The sequence below is a fragment of the Epinephelus lanceolatus genome, chromosome 15, assembly GCF_041903045.1.
Source record: "Epinephelus lanceolatus isolate andai-2023 chromosome 15, ASM4190304v1, whole genome shotgun sequence".
Classification (NCBI taxonomy): Eukaryota; Metazoa; Chordata; class Actinopteri; order Perciformes; family Serranidae; genus Epinephelus; species Epinephelus lanceolatus.
The window spans coordinates 16,934,242-16,957,525 of NC_135748.1; the positions used below are offsets into that span (position 1 = coordinate 16,934,242).

The following is a 23,284-nucleotide window of genomic DNA, read 5'->3' on the forward strand; positions in this document are numbered from 1 at the left end:
CACTGATACTGTAGCGAAGCATTGTGAGTTGTGCTTGTACTCACAAAAGTAACAAAAATCACAGGATCACAAAAAAATCACAAGTGTGAACCAAGGCGTCAGTCTATTTTTTTTTAGTGCTTCCCACATGGTTAGCAGCAGCGCATTACAGCTTCACTCTTTTAATTCTTTCTTTTCACAATTAAAGCCCTAGATACACTTCTCACTGCTCATCAGAGGGAGCTTAAATTAACTCAGCATTTCGCTAAGAGTTAACACAACAAAATAGTTTACAGTTATATCTGGGGTTAGCCACTGATAGCTACCGGGAAAACAGAAGTGTTATTCTCTTTCTGTTTGGGTTGCGCAATGCTTGATGTACTTCCTCTGTGCTGTAAATTAAGATCTTCAATTTCCTGGAAGATCATACCCTTTAGCAGGCAGAATTGCATAATGAAAACGAGGCTTATAGGGAACTAATCTAAATGCAGATGGTGTCATTATTCTATAGCCAGTACATTGTGCAATCAACATTTACTTCATAGTGAGAAGTAAAAGCAAAAAAAAAAGTATATTTTCACTTTAATTGTTAACATGGAGCACTGGAGTCCTATTGACACGGAACTTGACTGGTACATTAACCTTCAGTTAAACTGCTGAACTGGCTACAGTGCCAAAAAAGATCCAATGACACAAGTCAAACTTCATCAACAGGAATAAATCAATTGATAAAAAATGTAAATTTGTGCTAGAGCATAATTAGAGGGTTATTAGCTCGGGACAAATATGAGCCAAACCTGGAGCCCCAACAGGAAAAATAATGTTGCTCATCTCCTATGAATGTGGCTGGATTAACCTGCCTGGGGTCAAAATATTTACTGTTAGGTAACCTGATTAAATAACATAACAGAGCTTAAAACAAGTTATTTTTAGCACAAACTATTTGACAGTCAGCCTGGTGCTTTCAAGGCCCCTTGGATTCAGGGAGTTGCTCACATTGGGAACATCAGTGTACACTCGAATGCTTCCTGTGACCTGTCAAATCACCAGACCTAAACAACATTAAACCTGTTTAGGATTGAAAGACCTGGAGCCTTTCCCTCTTATAAAAAGCTCCCATATCCCGTTACCCACAGTTTGGGGATTTGTACAACAGCAGCACAAGAAGCTCTTTAAGGGCAATGACATACTTCATATCCTATACTGTTTGGTGTTTCACTTATTTTGTGCACTACCTGTTCATGCAAACACATGCTCCCTCCCACCCTCCCAATTGTATTCTGAATAGGATGCTCTGCCCTTTCCATGAAAGAGTTACCTTTATACACACAAATCAAACACACACACACACACACACACATACACATACACGTACACATCACAGCACAGCACACAGGAGAACTAATCCGATTTCACAGCCCAAATGAAAAGTCTCACATTGCACATCCATTAGCTATTATTAGCTAAATAGGCTAATAGGTAAACACACACACACACAAAAGGCCGCTGTAGAAAACAAACACCATGGGAGACCTGCTGCTGCAAAATGGAAACGTGTTGAGTGCTTTTCTCCCACGTGAAAACAAGAAACACGCCTTTTGAAATGGACCTAAATATTAATCTCGCCGTCACTCAATGCCTACTGAGCCTAACATAAAGCTCCAGTGACATGTAAGGTTTCCAGCCTATAATATTTTCTTGATGCATGTTTTTTACAGCGTGGTCACAGTTTTCTCAGAGGTCTGCAGTTGCTATCAGGAAGTTGACATCAGTGAGAAACTGTTGCTACATCTGTCAACATTTCTGTTCTCACACATACATAGGCTATACAGTTTACAGTTATAACCCTGGCATTACCATATAATATTTTACAGGCTGAAATGGCAACTGATGCTGGAGGATTTAATCAGCTGTAGCTAGCTAGCCAATAATTATGCTAATTTTAGCTACATTTGCTGGCTAAAACTGCCACTGCCTCTGAATGACTATTTTTTGAAATGAGAACCCTGAAGAAGGGTCCCTGGTAAAAAAAAAAAAAAAAAGTTAGTATCCTCATCATAGATGTATAAAGAGATCTGGATACAGTTTTGGGGAAAGGGCACTGTTCATTCCCTAGTGGCATATGAAGCCAAAAAAGCTCAATTTCCACAGAATGAAATGACCCAGATCTTCCACGTTGTGGGGCCCATAGAGCAAGCGTAATGACTTGAACGGAATTGAGGATAAAAATAATTTAGTCTTGCAGCTCCTCTAGACTTCCGAAATGTCATCCGACCAAATGGTTCAAATTACAATTAGTGATACGTATCATTTCACTGGGGTGTGATGCTAAAAAACTGTATCTGCTGATTTACAGACATCTCTTTGACAATGTAAGTCTAAGATAAAAAAGTCTTTTAGGCCCCGTGGCAGCACATGACGGACCCAGAGGTTGTAATTCCACGGTGTCCACTATGCAAAATTGGCTTCAAAGCTCGGCGCTGTTCCTGAGGGCTTGTTCCTCCAGAAACAGCACTTTTCTTGTATTGCAGGGTAAATAGAAACACTTGGTGCAGTGCTTTAGTTTTAACATTAAAAATACAAGGCTTTTAGTGTTTGGCAAATGTAACGCTAACTCAGGTAACGCTGCCTGGGTTTGCTGATGTGTAAACTTCCCAAAATCCAATTAAATGCAGGACAGAGATGCTAATGTTAGCGTTAATGTTGCTTGCTTTCTTGAACTGGCTTCCATACAGTGTACAACAAAGTAGGTGAACTAGTCATGACCCTACGATCCCATAGACTAATGTAGTTAGCTAATGATATCCTCCGTGGCCTTCAAAATAATGCAAGCTAGTTAGCCGGACAATGCTAACATTTGTGGCTTACGTTAGAGCAGTTAAACACACTATAATCTTTTCCTTGTACTTTTTGTTTTTGAAAGGGCTAAAAAAAAGACACCACCTCCCAAACTATGTTGAGTATCGTTCTTACAACATTGAGAAATCAAAAGCTTGACAGACCCGCCATAATAACTGATGTTTATCCCCAAGAAAGACATTAAAAACTGCTCATGAGCTTAAAACACAGACACAAACTTTGAAATGTAAGCTTACCAGCATACAAACAGTTGGTTGCCATGCATGCCTCCACAGAGCCTGTAAACAAACCAGTCCAGACAGTTTGAGGGGGAAAGTATCAGCTTTCCAATTTAAGCTCCAGGTCACTCATTTCCTTCTTTGTTTAAAACCCAAGTAGCCAGACAGACAACTGCCCCACTTTGGGTTTGGTGCTTTCTGTTTCTCTGCGTCGCACTGGTAGGTGATGATTTTGTGGGAAAGACCCAGAGCAGTGTGAGTGTTTCTAATTAAGAAAGTGAAATGAGCAGATTTTAACAAGGTAATTTTAACAGGCTTGTACTCTGCTCTCTTCACATGGGTGTGAAAGTGTTTCTCAGTGGGGAGCAAGGAAGTAATGAATGTGGGAACGTTACCTTAGTGGATCGGTGGAGGGACACTCGCAGTCCTAATGGAGAAATAAGAGCTCATTTGTTTCTAACACCTTCGATGTTATGCTCGGGAGCAATGAAGGCCAGAAATATCACAATCATAAATAGGTGGCAAAGGTATTGTGTGGCTGTATGTTGCAATTAAAAAATGTAGTTAACACGTTTGCCTTACCCGGCCTTCACCTTCTCCTTCGAGTTGTTTGTGTCTGAATTGGATGGCTTGTTTGTAGTTTGTCTGTTCCCCTTATTAAATTAGAATGAGCAGAATTTAGCTCCAGCACAGCCCAATACAAATCACATTACACTTCAGAGTGAATGATTGCATTTGGCTCATTGGAATCAGCCTTTGCCATTTTTACTGAATAGAGCTTTTGATTCTCAATGTGCATTTGTTGCCTTGTAATATGTTATTCTCATTTGCCTCAATTTGAGCTTACGATAACTCAATCAAGTGTCCCTGTGTTTGCTCTGGATTCCCCTCCGCTGGCCTCTGGCTGCGAGGCTGCGGTTGCAGTCATTCGACCAGGAGTGAAGAGATTTGAAGCAGCTTAAATTGTCACGCCAGCCCACAGCTACAGACTGCTTCCTTATTCTCTTTCTGTGAGTCTATAAAAGACAAGGCTTGTCCAGTCCTGATCTTTCTTTCATAAAGTAATCTCCCCACAGTCTCTCAATCATTTATATCCTTTCCTCTCTCTTGTGGGACGTATTTGGCTACTTACATACACTCAACTTTGTCACTGTCAATGCTGCCCTACATTCCGTTGAAGAAGATGTAAAAATGGGCACTCCTGTGTTTTCTTGGGTGCATTTTTAGATCGAGGTCTGATGTCATGCTGACCGCACGGTGAGCTCTCCAACTTCAGTCCATCAGTCATATTTTTGTTTTCCATCTTTGGACATGGTGCGGTGCTACCATGTGCCAGACTTGACACGGCCTGATGGGAAGGCAAACATGTTTTTTTTGGATAAGCAATTTTCTTGTCAGTCACTGGAGAGTCTCTCACCGCAATAGCCAGAGAGAAAATCCAGGAAATATCGCCTGAGAGGAATTGGTAAAAGGTAGAAATTCAGTGCAGATAAGATGTAGGAGCTTAAGGGATGAGGAAAAGAGGGTGTTCGCTGAGTTTTCTCTGTGTAGCCTTTGGAGCCTTTGGGGATCTGGTAAAACTATAGAACAGATTTCCCTATTACACACAACTGATGCTCGTATGTATCCACAAAGCTTATCTGAGTGAGCAAGCATTGGGTTATACCATAAACTGAATATACTGTGAACATACAGTAAAACTGATGTGATGGTTTGCACACCAAATGACACAGTTTTTTCCAAAATAAATACCCATTCTGTTTCATGTACTGCAATGAATTGGAATAGAACCACTGCCTGTACCCTTAAACAATCCAACTGTAACATGGCAGAATACTAAACTTTTCTTTTTTGCACGGGTGTCCTAAATAAATTGACATTTTTTGCATTGATCTCAGCATGTGAACCTTTTAATGGCTGTATCTTCTCTGCCGCCCCTTCTTGGTTGTCCATTGTACTGACGCACCCAAGATCAACTTTTTGTTTGCGCAAAGTAGACACAGTTTCACAGCAGCCTTAAGATATAACAATTATTTATTGTCCCTGTTAAATGGTGGCTGATCTTTTCCTCTGCTCAAAGGTTAAGGAGCTCCTGGACCTCATTGTTTCCCTAATTTGCGAACGTTTCCAGCCCCTTTTCGTCCTATGTAAGTTAGCTGCTAACTGCTATCAGCTGCTTTTTAAATCTCCAGGAGGTGGGTTGCATACATAATGTGGTGTCAAAACGTCACACCTATCTTGCCCATAGTCCCGCACCGCTGACCGTCTCGTTTATACAGACATTGTTTTGGCACTTTAAGGCGAGACAACTCTATCTCCCCATTCCACAATTGTACCTTTTGTTCAGAACAGTAAGGCAGCACATCACCATGAAGCTCCTGCCTTGAAGAGGCAGTGTAAAAGGGGCTGGTGTCATCTGGGACATTTTTCTACAAGTCATTGTCTAAATTTGAGCTTTAGCACTCTAGATTTTGGATTTGATAAGGAGTATTTCATGATTATTGATATGTTTTTGGCTGTCTTAGACCATAGGAACAACATCCATGAATTTTGAAAATGGGCATAGTTCCCCTTTTAAACAATGACCCCTTGTAATCTGGTTGATTGTTGCCTTGTCCCTCAGATTTTCCTTGTGAGCCTTCAGGGGGTTCCTGACCCCTAGGATAGGAACCACTGCTGTATGGAGTATTTTTGTTACGTGCATTTTGTATTAATGGATGCTGCACCATTTAGAAACCATTTTGGTCTTCCTTTCCATCTGTGTATTGCTTTCATTACCTTCTTGTGATTCTATAAACAGTCCCGCACAATCCAATTCTTGCAGACACAGTGGCCTCAGGTGCAAATGTGGTCTTTTATTTACCCAAACCTGAATTTATTTTCCACAGGTGCAGCCTCATGTCCCTATTTTTTTTTCTAGCTCTATCTTCGTTTTACAGTCCCATCCTCCCATTCATCAAATGGCTGTTTCAATCTCTTCTCCATACGCAGGCACACAAAAACCTAATTCAACTCCTCACTCTGTCACACCCTTGTGACACTTTCTTCACCTAGAGCTCAAATAATCAACAGCTCAGGCACACCCAGCCCCCCTCCCTGCTGTCCCTCTCCTCAGTAATGACATATCCATGTGGCAGTCAGGCAGTCAGACAGACAGGAGATGCAACGTGTGAGGATAAATCCATTACATATGTGGTTTTCCTCTCCAATACATCAATACAGGTTTATGTATCCTCTGATAGCAGACACAGGCGGCTCTGTCAAGCATCTACCTGCTCCATCAGCCGTCATCTATAACTCCTACTGCTAGATTTATTTCTGCAGAAAGTAAAACCGTGACTGATGTTTCTGCTGAGTCATTTTCACGGGTCTACAGTTCAATAGGCCATTGTGGTAGACTCTTTTTTTTCAGAGTTACAGTGAAAGTCTGCGGATTTTATCTAATACTAATGGAATCACATGAACAGGAAGGTAAATCAGGGGCTCTAAGTGCTCCGTCTGTCCTTTGAAGACCCCAATAACACTGGCGTGAGAGGATGGCTGCTGTGACACACAGTTCACTCGTTGTCGTCATTGATTTCTCATTAGTTAGGCCCTCAGGAGTGTGCGAGCTATCACTTGGATCAGATCTGTCATGTTCAATTAAAAGCCTTTCCAAAAATGTCCCGGCTTTTTCATACCTTATCTCCACTTGTGCCCCCTATCTTAGATTTCCTTTGTCTATTGTGTGAGCTGCTGTGGTCACCTCTTTGTGTCTACGGGGTGCTTTAATGTTGGCTGCTGTATACGGAAACAAGTAAGGAGTTGTTTGAGGGTGTGGCGGGAGAGTGTCTGATTATAGCCCTCCCTCCGTCTCACACCTTATGACGACTCCTTTCCTTATGTTCCTGGATGCCGCCTCACACAAAAACCATCTTCCCCTCCAGACAGCCACAGAGCACCTTCCACACCAGCCTGCCAGCCTTTGAAACAACTGTACAAGACAATTTTCTCCCAGCCACAGCGAGTCATTAAAGCCTACATGACAAATGAGCATGGTGATAAAGTGTGAATGCAGAACAGGCCGGCCCTCATACAGTGGTAATAATGTCACATCGGTACAATAGGCAGCAGCAAGGAGAGTGAGAAAATCACTTAGCAGGGGATCTGCCGCCCCCCTCTCCTACTCTCACATACAGTAACACACACTCACATACACATACTATGATGACCCTATTAGAGTGGCCATAATGGCAGGACAAAGTGGTGACAGGATGGCTGCACTGGGGGTGTTGAGGAGCCTCATTTAAAAGGAAGGAGAAGGTGCTGAGGTGTTGATAAGCATGAGTGCATGTGTGTGAGTTCATACCTGTGTGCCTATTGGTAGAATATTTGTTTTGCGTCAGCAGAAAAAAAAAGAGAAAATGCTGGCTGAGCTCACTGCTTTTCTGCTCCCTGTTGTGTTTTAGAGCAATCAAGTGGCAATAGTAATATTTCAGCCCTCACTGCTCCTCTAGCAGTTCTTCTGTGAGCTCACTGGAAGGGCGAGTTCAGGGTCGAGACAACAGACAGACAGACAGAAAGGGATGATGGGTGGCAGGATGTCTGTCAGAGCCAATTATGTTTAATGAGATGCGGAGTGACCAGAGCTCCTGAAAGCTGCCAGACGACACAGAGTAGCTTCTATGTGGCCAGAATACATGCAGAGTGCTGCACTGAGCAACACAATATACTGGTTGGGGATCTGTACCACAGCATTGGTAACACCCAGTTTGCCCTGTGGATTATTGCAGTGATCAAACATAATGGTTCTTCTAGACAAATAAAAAAAAAATCTTGGGTTACATCAATGTTTCAATCGGTCACAAACCAACATTTCAGCTTCAGCACATGCTGTGTTCCATCTACTTCAGAAGTTGAATGTTGGAGGTGGAAATAATGTCACACCCGAGTTCCAGAACAAGTCGGAAAACTAAGATATTGTCAGAAATACCAGTTCTAGCCAGGTTAGCCACTGTTAGTAATACCAGTTGATAATCAAGCAGCACAAAAAAGACAGAAATTCTCATAAACAGTGTAATACTACAGCTTTCACTACTGTTGATGCACCGAGCAGCCATCTTGGATTGTGAGATTGGGGTGAGTGAGATTCTGCTGCAATCCATTGTACTCGGAACTCAATAGAAAATTACCTTGGACACAGAAAAGTACAATGGAACAGCCATTCAAGTGCAAATTCCAAGTCAGAAACCCAGGCAAGATTCATTTGTCTGAGTTCATCGGCATAAACGTGCCTGATGTCATAGCAACATGGCGGTGCACACAGTGAACAAAGCAGAGTGATATTTTCATGATTTATTTTACTTCATGTCAGGTTTTATGCAGTATTTGTGTTGTGAAACGTGTTGTAACAATGTTGTAGCTGCCATTCCATTTCTGTTTAGTTGATGTGAGCTTGATAGCAGTCTCTGAGAGCCTGCATATCTCCGTTTCTGTCTCCGTTCACATAAAACCAGTGCACACAACATTTTATGCTATGGGCTGTGGTGGTTTGTACTATTAGGCGTGAGACCCCTTTACGCAGTTTTGAGATTTTGTAAGTTTCATTGAGCAAAGACAAACACAGCTGACTTATTTTATATGCCATTTCTCTTCGCTAATGGCGCTGTGTTGATTGATGTAGGTCCTCTGTAGATGCTTGAACAGTTTGCTTTGGGCATCCATGTTTTACCAAGCAGATTTAGACCAGAAGTTGGGAATACTGATTTGGAATTATCGACTTCCAATTTGCAGCATTTTTCTGACTTTCCAAGTCAGAAATCTTACTACAGGAGGCGATCCAGTTGAAATTTCCAACCGGGAACTCGGATATTCTGACTTCCCAGTGCAAATGGAGAGTGCCAACATCCCTACTTGTAATGATTCATGTTCTCTCTCAACCTCATTTGTCTGCATAATCATTTGACGTTCCTGAAGATGCATATTAAGATAGGTTGATTTTGAATAACTGGCGCTGAATACCCTGTGGCTCAATACAAGTAAAAGGGATGAGAGGCTGCATCGTGTGTAGACAGATCTAGATTGATCTGTGGTATCTGCAGCTACAATGGGCAGCAGAGAGATAGGCATCTCCATTTGAACCCCACTGTAGCAGCTGTAAAGACTCTGATATGCAGATTAGATGGGTCTGGCCTGGCTGACACGCCTGGCAAAAGAGCCACATTACGAAACACTAAGGCCAGATTGCAGTTTACCAGCATTTCCAGGGAGATTGCAGGGAAGAAGGCCTGGTCATCACAACTGTGTTATCAGGGAGTGGAGGCATTTGGATGTGCATGACTGAGTATGACAGAGGGAAATAAAAGGCAGGGATGAATACTTTAATGCGAAGTCCAAGAATAACAATGACCATTCTCTTTACTGGCAGGATGTTTGATTGTCTGAGGAGACCAAACCTGTTTTCTATCACACTGCTTATCAATCCATTTGTCCATGTGACAGACAGTCTTCAGTGTCATGCAAAATATGCTCACATTGTTCAACTTACCCAGCAAAACAGCTGGCTGAGAACCTTAGGGCAGGAAACGTTTTAGGTCAAGGGCTGCCAAGTAGACTCTTATACTACAGTCTGCCCTAAGCAAACCAAAAAAACCCTGAATTATATGCATGTATGTGGGTACAATAGTAAAATTTTTTATCTGCCCATATCTACGAGGATACCATACACACACAGAAAAATATGTGTGAACACTTTTTGTTCTGTGAGGTAATCTTCACAAATTAACACTTTTATGATTTTTGAAACAGAAATCCAATCGCCAGCTAACATTAGTCTATAAAAGAACTATACTGTGGTTGCATGACATCAACATTTCCACCTCAGCAAGATTGTAAAAACAAGTTCTGCGACAACCATTGTAGTCTCATTTGGCCACTTGTTAGCAACTGCACATAAAGTAAATTTAATAAAAATATGAATGGGGTACTTATTGACATATTAAATATTGTAGAGCAAAATGTGAAAATCACTTAGGCTTGTGTTGACCACAGACCTCATTTCAGGCATCTAACCAAAAACCCATTCAAAACAACTCACTGAATTCAAGACGAGGGAACTGGAAGTGCAAAAAAATGCTAACTCATTCCGGGTTATAGGACTAAAGTGGGATTTATACTTCTGTGTCAAATCAACGCCATACCTATGACAGAGGCTCTACGTTCATGTAAAGCCTACACCGTATCCTACACCGTAGCTTGACATGCACATCCCCAGAAACACGGTGACGCAGACCTCTTTACTTTTATTTCACAGATAAGAAACAATAAAGGTGAAGACAATAAAGCCTCCATAAAATAGCATTTTAAGTCTTGTGTGATTTATCCTGGCTTCATATGAGCAGAGGAAATCTCCGCTAGTCGCTAGGCTAATTTAGACAATGTAAAATGCCACAGACTGGTGCTAGTAACGTTAGCATGTTGTATTTGTTTGGAAAACTTGTTTAGTAGTTTAGTAGTTGTTTTGTCAGTGAACCATGTGAGCTGTAAGGAGCCGAATTTTGTTAAATGTTGCTGTTGTCCCTGGCTTCATAGGAGTTGAGTTGAGGAAATGTCCGCTAGCCGCCAGGCTAACTTATACAATGTAAAATGCCATAAGCACGTGCTAATAACATTAGCATGTTGTATTTGGTGGGAAAATGTGTCCTGATAAAGACAAGTGCTTTGTCTGTGAATGCTGCGAGTTATAGTGAAGCAGATTTGTGTACTTGTGTTTGAAACTGTCGCTATGTCACATGTTTAATGTGTGTTTTGGGTGTGACACAGTAACACAGACACACCACCGCACAAGAATGAATGCTCACAATGGCCCTACATCTCCAGTTAGTAAAAACATGCTTTCTATTGTTAAGTCACAACCCCAAGCAGAGATAGCCTTAATGACATCATCAGGGTTACTTTAACAACCTTGGAGAAACTCCCTCAGAGTCACAGATGATATTAAAGCCTACAGTTGCTTTCACTTGATGAGTAGATGATGAATAAACTGAACTTTAGGTGTAAAACCGGTGGAGTGCCCCTTTAATTTAACAGTCATGGAGTTAAACTTTATTTCATATTGCCAAGGGACCTCTAAAGGATCACGAACCACCGTTTGGAAACCCCTGATTTACCGTGTTCTATCTTATGGGCCCATTACTTTTCATGAATCCCCCGGTGCTCCACGTTGTACCGAGGAACACACGGCCACCCTCCCTCCCACAGCCCGGGGAAGGAGGAGTTTAACCCCACATTGTCTGGGAGGAGTCCGCAGTCTCTTGGCGCTCCGTCCCAGGAACATTTGCTCTGGTAACAGAGGACTCGTGGAAGTACGCTACACGAAAATCCGATTTTTATGTATCTCTTAAATGCAACAACGTTACATTCAGTGGTCGCGAGGAGGGAAGCACGTGGACACCGGGAGAAGTATGTTTTATCAGAGGAGACGTTAGCCGGTGAGTTGCAGGCGAACTTTACAGTCACGTTGGCTTTAAATAACTCCGCTCATTCCTCTGTGGGAGCGCTTTGTCCGCTCCAACACCTAAACGCATCTTTACGCAGGGTAGGCGCACAAAGTTAGGGTAAAAGTTTGGGGATGTTTGTGTAATATTCGGCGCTCATTTAACCGGCGACTTCTCATTGGTTGGTGTGAGTAGTAAATCCGCTGCAGCAGCTGTGACTGAAATCGTTTACCTGTTAAAACAATTGACTCATGGTGAAAGGCGGTTTACTGTAAGAGTACATTGTTGGTCACTACAAAGTACTGCTCAGCCTAGATATGCATGTGTGTGTATTGTTCTAGAGAAGAAATGACCACTGTCTTTACATTTATTACCCTCAGATAGTAAAACTGCAAGTGTGTGTGCTGATTTTCGCTCTCCTTATATGCAGTATCCATTATAAGGTATTTTATGGTGTACAACATAGTTTGGTATGATGAATTAAATTAAATGCATCTTATCAGAATCCTCCGCATGGGAAATGAATTACACCTCTAAACCAAAGGTATTTAGGTGTCATTCCTCTGACACAATAGATCACACAGTGTGTAGATGTTGAGCATGTAGCCCACAGCAGTATCAGTGTCCGCTTATTGCCTCTCATTCTTCCCTCTGATTTATGAACTGACAGATTGGGAGTCATTCCACTAAATGCCAGAGTGTGTTCCGCCGTTGTGTTTGGATGCGATTTAGCCCTGCTTCTATTGTTGTTTGACCGTGTGCTGGGGTGGAAGGGCTCTCCAGCCACATACAGAGGCAACAAAAGGGCCCCCCTGGACCCCTGGAGTTAAGGGCCCGCCCTGTGAAAACATACTTAAGGAACAGGAGGACATGCCTTTTGGCATATTGGGCCCTCTGTCATGGAAACCCACGCGGGACCGTGTCACTCTGTCCTACTAGGCTGCTACCTTTGCACGCCGCTGAGGAGGGTTGTAATAATAAAAACACAGGCTAATGTTTGACTCGCAGAGGCCGTCTGGCCCGGTTATTGATCTGTCTGTTGAGGAAACGTGATGTTTATAGGTAATTAATGGGGTTAATGATTATTGAATGATGAAGTAGACGAGTGGATGCACTGTAAATGGTTACTAATCATTTACTTGGCTCATTTCTATCCAGGAATTAGGCTCGGCCCATTATGAGCACAAGGGAAAAGAATGTCTTTGGTTTATTTTTCTGGAGGGGAAACACACTGTGTGATTGGTTTATATTTCAGCCCCCTCATCTGTTTAATGGACTCTACAGAAATTTACTTACATAATTGCTGTTGTTCTCATGTGTGCAGTCTGTTATTTATTTTATTTATATATTTTTGGAGGCCAGTAAGGAAATCGCCGGGTCAGAAGCCGTGGCACCACATTGCATGTTTCTGCCTTTTGCACTTCACATTTTTGCGGCAAAGAAATCCTCAGCCACAGGGAACATTATGTTTTTACTATCCTGTTTCTCCCCAGGGTTGGGACGGGGTCTTGAACCAGAGTGATACTGATCGAGTGTGGCCCGTAATTTCCTTTTAATGGAAAACATAATAGTTTTTGCGTGTTCACTTTTTCCTTTTGTCGAACGAGTTAGGAGTTATGGCTTTCAGCTGGCAGCGTCGTCAGTTGTCAAAGTTGTTTACCAGTGACAAAAAAGAGATGTAATGGTACTCTCTCTCTGGGTGGCACAGAGTTGCTTCACAGGCTTCTACAGTTCATGTCTTGTCTAATTTAAGTGGAAGGGCTCAGTAACATCATGAAACGGATGACATAATCACCACAGGAACTTCCCTCATAAAACAGTTTTTGAAGTCAGTTGATACACAGTGTGTGACTTTGGAGTTATGTAAAGAAGAACAATTTGACTGTTGTGGAAAAATGACTCTTCTTGTCATGGATACTTTGATGCTCTGTGTGAACAGCAGCCTTCGCTGAGTTGGAAAGTTGGACTTATTCTCTTCTCTGCTGTGTATGAGTGCCCCTTGTCGTCAGTTCTGAAACGCACTGGCTGAGAAACGCCAATGTTTCATGTCTTCTCCCCCGCACATTTTTCTCCAAATAAGGTGGCGTGCATGTGACTTATCAGGCACGGGTAACATCTGTGCTTATTGTCACACAGGGATGAAGGCCTTTTACTGTCTCTAGGTAGAGAGGCACTGCAGGGGAAAACCACAGGGACTCTGCATGACCGCTGCATCTTTGAGACAAAAGGATCTGAAACTGAAGTTAAAATCAGAAACCTTCTTTTTTTGTCCATTTCTCAGCATGTTCCCTCCCTCGATTACAATGTCCTTTCAAGGCTTCTGTTTCAGTGCAGACAGTCCAGTCAGGCAGGCATAATGGTGGCCTGTATGTTTCTATTTCTTACTTCTGTGGTTGAGATTATATTTGGCTTTCAAAGTGTTTGCTGGTAGTGTAAGGCCAGCAGCATCTGGAGTGGTTGCTATAAAAAGCAGGTGAACTAGAAACTGGTGTTGACAGCATCTTGGCCGAGGCTTCTCATTTGCTCCCACACTCACCGAGGCACCAACCAAAGGACACATGACTGGCTTTGACCCCTTTCTTGGTGCACACAAGTACAGGTCGAAGAGCTATCACCAGCATGACATTGACATTACCCATCCTGTGTTGTAGCGGCAGTAGGGAGAAAAATAATAACTGAAGCCTGCGACTAAAAAACTGCAGAAAGGGAGACGCTTTGTACCTTCTGTGCTGCATAATTCAGTGATTCTGAATTTAACTTGTTTTGCTGTGGCTACTGGGTTGGCGGACACACACACACACTCCCATCCACTTTGAGGGATTTGTTCAGTCAGCTGCACTTTGTGTATCTGCTCCAACACAAGATCCCCTGCTCTACTGCACAAACAGGAACCTTCTGTCCAGCTCAGCAGAGCGACGTGGTCTCATCCAGCTCGAACCGATGCGCCCATTCATGCTCCTCTTTACAGCCACAACCCCTGGACCTCTGAGGAGATTGATGCATAGGTCTAAATTGAATTGCACTCCTTCTGGGGGTCACCTGCTAAAGAATGGGTTGTAAGGTTTGAAAGGAAAATGAAGATTAAATGACGACGGGTGCTTTAACAATGTGTCAAACGAGGTAATGGATTAAGAGTTACCGTGCAGGTGATTGGGATGTAGGTGAAGAAGCGAGTGGGGGAGCTCTTTAAACAGTGCCACACGACTTCACTTGTGAGTGAGACTTTCATTAACCCCAGAGAAATAACTGCAAGACATGCCATTACCATTCCCCTATTGATGGTCATATAAATCATATGGCAAATGGTGTGCATGAAGCAAAAATGCCCCCGATGGCAGCAGTTGAGTAGCAGTGCATGTAATTCCTGTAAGCTTACCAGACTGCATACAATATTTCAGTCTGGAAAAGGCGCTGCCTCAGCACTTTGAACCCGACCAAGTGATTTACAGTCTGTGGACATATAAGAAGTAGTTTGATTATTGAAATGAATTACCAATGAGGCGGAGAGTACTTGTCGTATAGGGGACAGAAGCTATTTGTTAGTGTATTGATCTGCGTATGATAATCTTGACAATCCAGCTGCTATGAAGAGTCCTGTTGGTGGGTATAGCCCTTTCACACATCCACTGCAAACAAAATTATGTAGACATTACCTGGAGAAGTTGTACATTATACAAGTCAGTTCCCTTGTGCATTTACATTGTCATTTACACAAAGATGGCAACAGAAATGACTAACTGGAGAGACGACAAAATCCATAACTTCTGTCAGTAAGGACAGGGGCCAAAATCGGCAGATAAACTTCAGGGATGGCAAGAGACTTGGTTGTTTATGAGCAAATTACGAACCAGCTATGTCACTGCAGTGTCCTGCCTCCTGCACACTTTACCCAGGTGCCACACCTTGCCTAAATCAGAGTATTTCTAGTATGTGAAAAAGCTTCTGACACCATTGATCCGGACATTGTCTGGACCTGATTCATATGAGAAAATGGTTTCCGATACCTTCTTCAAAAGACAGCACGCGTTGGCACATTCTTCAGGCGATCAACAGCCCTGTTTGTATGGAAATACCCCATTCGGTATCCCCCTCCCTCCCCTCCCCTCCCCTCCCCTCAGCTCAAAGCCTGCTTACAGGTCAATTCTTATAACAATAGAAATTGAGATTGATCTGCCCTACCTCGGCCCAGTAGCCATAAGGTCTCACTTACTATCCTTGCCCTATTGGGAAGGCAAACACAGCTGGTGCTTACAGGCCAAAGTGCTCGCTGCTTGGATGTTCAGGAGGCGCCATGTGTCTTGTGTTGCCCCTCATGATGGATGGAGCGAGTTGTGGGTATACATTTACTCCAGCACATCCCACCTGCTCATGAGTGGGTGGAGGTCTTTTTGTCTTTGATGAAAGCTAGGAAGCCCACCCCCTTCTGATGTGTTTTGCGCAGCACCTGAAGCTTAGCGACTTGTTCTGCTAATATATTCAGAATCATTTGCTAAATAATCAAAGCTGTGTTCATGTCTTTGAACTGTGTGGTGATGACTGTGCCAGATCTCTTTGCTTTTTGTAGTTAATTTGAATGACAAATTTCTAGCGATCATTATCCCATCACAATATGATTCTTCTGAAAGATGATAAATTATAAATCTTAGTACCACAAAGTAATAAAGAACAGATGGGAAAGAAATCAAATCCATCACTGGCCACACATGGATCTAACTGTGTCCAACACTCCATTCATCATAGTCTACCTTTAGCGCCAATATATCTGTCATCAGTCATCACAACACAAAATTGCTATAAGTCTGCAGTCTTACAAGATATTGATGGTTCCCTTCTTTTGCTTGCTCAGTAGCTCGCTTCACTGAACTGCGCTGGGCATGATGTGCCCTTATCTGCCTAGTTTCCCGTGCTTTGTGGCAGATATGTAGTGCTTTGGGGAGGGTCTTTGGCAGCCGTTACATTCGTGTTTTGTTGAGGAACATTTTCAGGCTCATTAGCACTCCCTTCCCTGTCCATCCACCTCCCTGCTTAAGCAGTCGGTGGTTTGATCTCCGAGATAAGCTCTTTTCTCCACTTCTCAGTCTCTGGGCCTTGTCATGTTGGTTCAGTCATTTGGCGTCCGGCCAGCATAAACAGAGGCAGGGTCCTGATTGCTTTGGGTCACTGGCAATCCTGGCATCCACTCAGTGAACACGCTCAATTAAAGCTTTCTTGAAAATCCTTTTCTCCAAAGAGGTAAATGTATCCAAATAACCTGTTTCCTGGGTCGATATCATCATCAGGGCTTATTTGGCTGACAGGCCTCAGCTGTCAGGAGGTAAAGGATGTAAAGCGAGTCAAGATAAGAGCAAAGGAACAGTGGTTTTAGGGACATTTTATCAGTTTCATCAGTTTTTGCAGTCTGTGAAATGGCAACAAAATAGCATAACATGCATGACATCCACAATGTAAGGGAAGCCAAGTGGTGTATCGGCCAGGCTGCAGTGGAATAGCCTGTGTGTGGGCTTGCTTATTTTTACAGAACCCTCTGGGTGCCCAAAAATCGACTAGCAGTTCTCCATTTCTCACTATGGTTGGTTTGGGTTTCCTCATCGCCCAGACACTTCCAACTTCACTTTTCTCTACTCTGCTAGCGCCAAGACACGATCTCCGCTTGGCTGTTACATAAGAGCTGTTTAACCCAGAGCTCACTCTCTCTGGCCCAAGGGGAACAACTTGCTCACACCGCCTGGCTCGCTCTCCATGCCACCCTGGCTGCACAGCGCACAGCTCGGGTGGTTTTCACAGTTGATGGGCGCAGGTGTAAAACCAGGTGCAAAGGACAGTCTAGACTTTTCTATGCAGCAAGCCTTGTATAAACCAATATTAAAAGGAAAAACCTTTTCAGAAAAGCTGACTCTTCAGCATTTTATGTCCCTTAGGCGCTAAAGCATGTCTCTCTAATCATTGTTGCTTCCAGTTCTGCCACATTTTTTTGCCATCAAACATGCCATCAACTTCCCCCTAGCAAATGACACAAGAGCACAGCTTTTATATAAAGTCAAAAAGGTCAGTCTTATCGCTGGTAGGTTCCTCCATGGGTTGATGCCAAGTCAAGCGGATTACGCAGAGTGCAGGTCGCTGCTCAGCTTGTTGCAACCTGGGATAGTCCTGCAATATTAATACGTCTTCTTCCTCAAACGGTGTTACAGCAGATGCCAACGGATCTCATAAATGCTGCTTTTTAAAAGTTTTATCAGTCTTGTGGGTTTACAGTCATGTCAGAGGATTATTAAAACTTGCCACTCACAGAACATCACTGCACTGTTACTGAATCTCTGACCCGTATGGTGTGATATTGTAGAGGAGATGGGAGGCGACCAGTTTACCAGCGGACATGTGCGTGCTGTGTGTACAGAGGATACCAGAGGCTATTAATGTGGTTTGACCTTCAGCTCATTCAGGTCATTGGAGAGGCTGACTCCTGATGTGTCCGCAGCTCGATCCTAATGTTGTTAAAGGTGCTGGAGCCAAGAAAGTGAACTGCTTGGTTTAGAGACTCCCGCTGACCTGGTCCTGGTCCCTTTGTCCAAGCTCTGCTATTTTGATCCAGAGTTAGTTATCGGAGGGTCTAAGCAACACTGCAGTGAGTTTAAGGGGTTCTGGAGGGCAGATTTGTTTTAACCTTTTGTCCGAGTCAGGCTAGCTGATTCCCCCTGCTTCCATTTTTTATGCTAAGCTAAGCTAACAGTATCCTGGCCAAGTGATGGCAGTGTCGGCAATGGGAATCGGGCCAGTTTATTTGGCCTGATTCTAGGGGGTCATTAATCCAGAGTCTCAGCCAAGTTGGGCAACCAGATGTGACCACTTATTCTTCCAGCATGCAGACTTTGAACCAATGTCGTCCAGGTAATATTTGATAACTGCCAAGTGATGGCAGTGTCTGCAGCCGGAGTTGGGCCAGTTCATTTGGCCAGATTCTGGGGCGTCATTCATCCCCAGTCTCAGACAAGTTGGGCAACTGGACACAGCCAGACTTATTTCTTCAGGCATGCCAGGTTCGGGCCAATGCAGGAGCAGGTTATTTCAGTTACTTGGGCTGCCTCAAGCTTAATATTTACCCTACAGACATGATTGGTATTGATCTTCTCCTCTAACTCCAGGCTTGAAAGTGAATAAGCACTGTTCCCAAATTGTTGAACTTTTCTTTAAAGGAGTAAATCATCATCACTATAGCCACAGCTTCCTGGTATGAAAGCAAAATCATTTTTCTTCATAAAACAGGACAAAAAAGCCTAGATATTCCGAATGCTGTGCACTTAGATAAACCTTCAGAAGAGTTGTGGCCTTTGGTTAGACTTTGTGAGTTCTTCTGTGCACTGACTCCTCCCCTCTCTGTATCCTAGCCATCATTGCTTGGACAGTAGCTAGTATGGGTCATCTCACTCAACCCCTCAAACCTCCCTCGTGGTTTGATCCACTCAACAGGACCATTGTTGGCTTTTCCACATAGATCTCCCTGGATGTGGATGACGTGTGAGCGTGCAGTGTCTACAATTTAGACTGGCTCTCTGTGGTAAAAGGGGGAACGACTGACTCACAACTAAAAGGGATGTGCATATGTGTTTGTGTGCGTGTGTGTGTGTATTAGAAAATCACTGCAAAAATATGTGGGGCCACTGTGGTGCACATGTTGTATGGCCAAGCTTCTGCTTGCATTCTTTCTAGCTGAATAACAAGAACCCTGTGTAACTCGGCATAACTCTCTCGAAGCCTTCATCATCCATGTTGATGGAGTAACTGTGTGTGAACTGCCTGTTGGCTCTAAGTTTTGATCTCTATCTCATCTGCTTTCATGATATGAACCCCTCTGCTCGCATATCAAAGAAAGAAAAACACCTTTTTCAGAGCAGTTTTTTTCTATATCCAGCAACCCCACTTTTATACACTCATTGATATTCGCCTCACATGTGACAGGATCTAGTGTAAAGTGAATGCATACAGCGGTGAAGTCATTCATTATAAATCATTTCCCCTTTGGAGGGTGAAATCATTTATTTCCAGTCTCACGAGGTTCGTGATCCGAGGAGCACGCCCTGACTGGTGACTAATAGGTGGCTGATGTAGTGTCACTCAACCTACTGACTTTGGTGTCTAGGTTATTGCCTTTTATTTTCTCTGTCAATACAAAAAAATACTTGGAAGCTTAATTTTACTTATTTTGCCTCAGGTATCTGTGCTCAGGCGTTGACAGCCTTCATCAGCCAATTCTCTCGGTTCAAATGTCTGTTTTTGCCTGGCAGAGTCTGACTGTAAAAGAATGACTTTAATAACTGTGATATTTTCTTGAAGCTATTTTGAAAACCACCCATGTCTCTTTAGGCGCTCGTCCTGCTCCTCACTAGTAATTTTGTGTGTGTGCGAGCGGGCGGGCGGTTTTGTCTCCAGCGGCAAGCCCTGTGGTCTGCTCGCGTGGAGCCATTGGCCTCACTGGAAACTTGTGGTTGCCCCTTTTTTTTTAAGATACTAATAACAATATTATACAGTGCATAAGTTCGTTCTGGCATGCTCAGGCTTTGACTAATAATAACAATGTCGAGAAACGCCAGGAACTGGGGTTTCCTGACAGTTAAGATGGTTGTTACAGTTCAAGGAGCTGGGTGAAAAGTTGTACTTACACAGTCAGGTTGTATTATTAGCCTCATGCATCATTTCTCTCTGTATTTTTTTCCCCCTTTCACTCGATGAGTCATGTGTTGATTTGTCCCGTAGCTGATGAAATTTCAAATTAAGACATGGAAGCCTTGATTAACACATTTCAGCTTTCTGTTTTTTCATTGGCATGCATAACACTTAATTGGCCCAAGAGAAAGTAGGCTGTTAGTCATTGGGCAGCTCCTCTGAAATGATGTTATGTGCATATGTGTGTGTCAATGAGGGATTGTCTCAGTGCTCATGTTAGGTCCCAGACGTGCCTCCTGCTTTTGCTAATCATGCTATCATACAATGCCACAGGCTTTTTCTAAGCCAGCAAGTATTTTAACAAGCTGGAAGACTGCACTCATTCTTTCCGATCTTTTACCAGCATCCATATCAGTGTGCTTAATGTCTGGGCTTTTTGGCACGCTGTCCAATACGCTTTGGCTAGCCACAGGCGTCCAAGGCCAAGATACATTCATATTTAGCTTGAAAAATTGTTGAAAAAGTTCATCTTCTATACGCTGTATGCAGGGGTACATCAGAGCCACTTTGATGTAGACCAAGCAGTCACACAGACTCTGCAGACAAGTCAGGTCAGGTTTGATTGTTTAAACCACTATATGCCTCGGTGGTCATTACTGCTGTTTAAAGTGGGTTGCAGCTTATGAGTCTTGGCAGTGTGTATTCTGAGAATGCCCCGTTCCCTGTTCTTTTGTTATTATCTCGCCTGGGTGGCAGCGCTTTCTCTTGATCATTTGGGAGTCCGGTAATTTCTCCTGCAACTTTCTCTCTCTGTGGGTGCAACAGCTTCTCTGTATCTCCACCAGTAATGAGAGAAACAGCGGATGGATTGTAGTCAGCCGTTTTACCTCAAGGGTTAAGTATCCATCTCCATTCCCTCTAAGCCCACCCCTGCTTAGGAGGAGAAGGCTGCGAATAAATACCACCCTTGTCCTCTCATAATGGAACAGCTTGACCTTTCGTGACCTCTGCTGGTGGGAGCATCTGCCTGTCGATACCACCAGCCTGTCCTGCGGGACATCACCGGGCTGTCGCATCTGCCTGTGAGCTGTAATTCAATTGGTCGAGGAATTTATTTTACAGAGTAAAAATTAAGGCCCAGCCTATAATTTTTCAGTGACACAAAAGGAGCCCGTCAGCTCAGATCTGCCGTTGATTTACAGTCTGCAATCGTGTGAAAGTCCTTGTTTCTCTCTGGGTACTGTGCATGACGACTGCATAATGAGCGTGGTCCTCATTGACATTCCTGAGCCTCCCTGTATGGATGGGATAATAATGAGTTTGGCAGGGACCTTAATTTAATCATGTCGGTAAAAGTGGTGCACATGTGGCACAGCTGCTAGCGCTTAGCCCAGTCTTGCCATGGCCTCAGATGAGGTGCCATTCGGTGCCCGCACTGGCTCGTCTCTGTGTTATCAGTCTTTATGTACCACATTCCTCAGTGAAAGGCTTTGCAGAGCTGGACAAAGGAGTTTGTTTTGCAAAGATTTGTCTGTGACTTTTCTGCTGCAATCGAATTAGCTCACGTGCTTCTGCGTCCGCGTGACTAGAGAAACTGGTTTAGGTGTTTTTCTTGCAACCAGCACAGGTCAGTCTTTGTTGTTGCGTTTATTTAACTTTCCCACTTAAACACTGCGCCCCCTTAGCGCTTTGTCCAGCACCTGTTCTGGATTATGGGTCGATAAGGGCTCCCGGCTAATTTCTTGTGATAATTCAAGTGAAATCTAATCTCACCTTTGCCATTTGGGCTACTTTGAAGTGAGCTTTGTAGAACTCCTGCCACAGTGGCAAGAGTCAAAATCTGTTTTTGCCGAAATGAAAGGAGTTGAAGACAAAGACACAAACCCGTGCACAAATGTGTGCATTACCAAGCAAAATTTCTCCAAACAGATTTCCCACAAAATTGTATATTCTCCCAGTGAATTGCATGTTAACCTATGACACAGTTTTGGGGCAGAAACTAGGTCATGGGTTGTGCACAGACTAAAGCGTGCTGGGAACGAGGCAAAGCAGACATGCAAAATGTGTTTAAGCACTCACCGCAGGTGTTAAACCTGTTTGTGAGTGTTGATGATGCGTCCAAAGTGGCCTTATTTCTCACAACCACACAATCAGACACACTTTGACCACAGCTTGAGGCTAACCGTCACCGGTGGTTTTTATATGCCCAGGTGCGGTTGTTTGTTTCCTCTTGTGATGAAATAAAGTCTGTCGAAGTTGTTTCATATCTTTGGTCTAATGTAATGTGGTCTTGTAATAAGTAGATTAGCTTAAATCAAATGACCAGTCCTGGAATGTGACATTCACCCATTTACTGTACTTAAAGGGACAGTTCACCCCAAAATAAAGAATTCACAATTTTCCTCTTACTTGTATTGCTATTTATCAGTCTTAATTGTTTTGGTGTGAGTTACAGAGTGATGGAGATATCGGCTGTAGTGATGTCTGCCTTCTCTCCAATATAATAGAACTAGATGGCACTGGTGTTTAAAGTGCCAAAAAAAAACTCATTTGAAAAACTAAGCTGCAATATGTCTTTTCAGAAATCATGACTCAGTTACTCAAGATAATCCACAGACCTTGTTGTGAGCAGTTTCATGTAGGAACTTTTTTCTTTCTAGTGAATACTCCCGCCAACTATATCATCGTGCAGAGGGTAGTGTGCATCTACTGCTAGTTCAGCTAGCGCCACTGAGCTAGCTAATCTTACAGCTTAGCCCAGAAGGACGCCATTGTTTTCATCTTGCACAGTTACAAGCATGAGCCTTTTGTCCATGAGTAGATGCACACTTCCTTCAGATGTTTTTTTTGTTGTTGTTGGGGCTTTGTGCACCTCAAAACGAGTATCATCTAGTGTCATAATATTTATGAGAAGGCAGACATCTCTCTGGCCGATATCTCCGACACTGCGTAACACACACCAAAACAATGTAGATGGATAAATAGTACTGCAGGTAAGAGGCAAAATGTGTGTTTATTGATTTTGGGGTGAACTGTCCCTTTTAAGTACATTTTTAAAAACAGGACTTGTAACAGATGATTTTTACACTGTGGCAT

At 43.2% G+C, this 23,284-nt stretch overlaps 1 protein-coding gene across 4 annotated transcripts in view; it reads left to right on the plus strand.

Moving 5' to 3' along the window:
- Window positions 1–23,284, plus strand: part of LOC117267086 (rho guanine nucleotide exchange factor TIAM2) — a 136,789-nt gene that overhangs the window by 46,251 nt on the left and 67,254 nt on the right. The window contains exon 1 of one of the 4 annotated variants that reach the window (XM_033642721.2): window positions 11,385–11,524. The exons of the other annotated variants lie outside the window; for them this stretch is intronic. The gene's annotated coding sequence lies outside the window, so the exon portion shown is untranslated. Of the gene's footprint in view, window positions 1–11,384; window positions 11,525–23,284 lie in introns of those variants that run through there. 4 annotated transcript variants of the gene reach the window in all.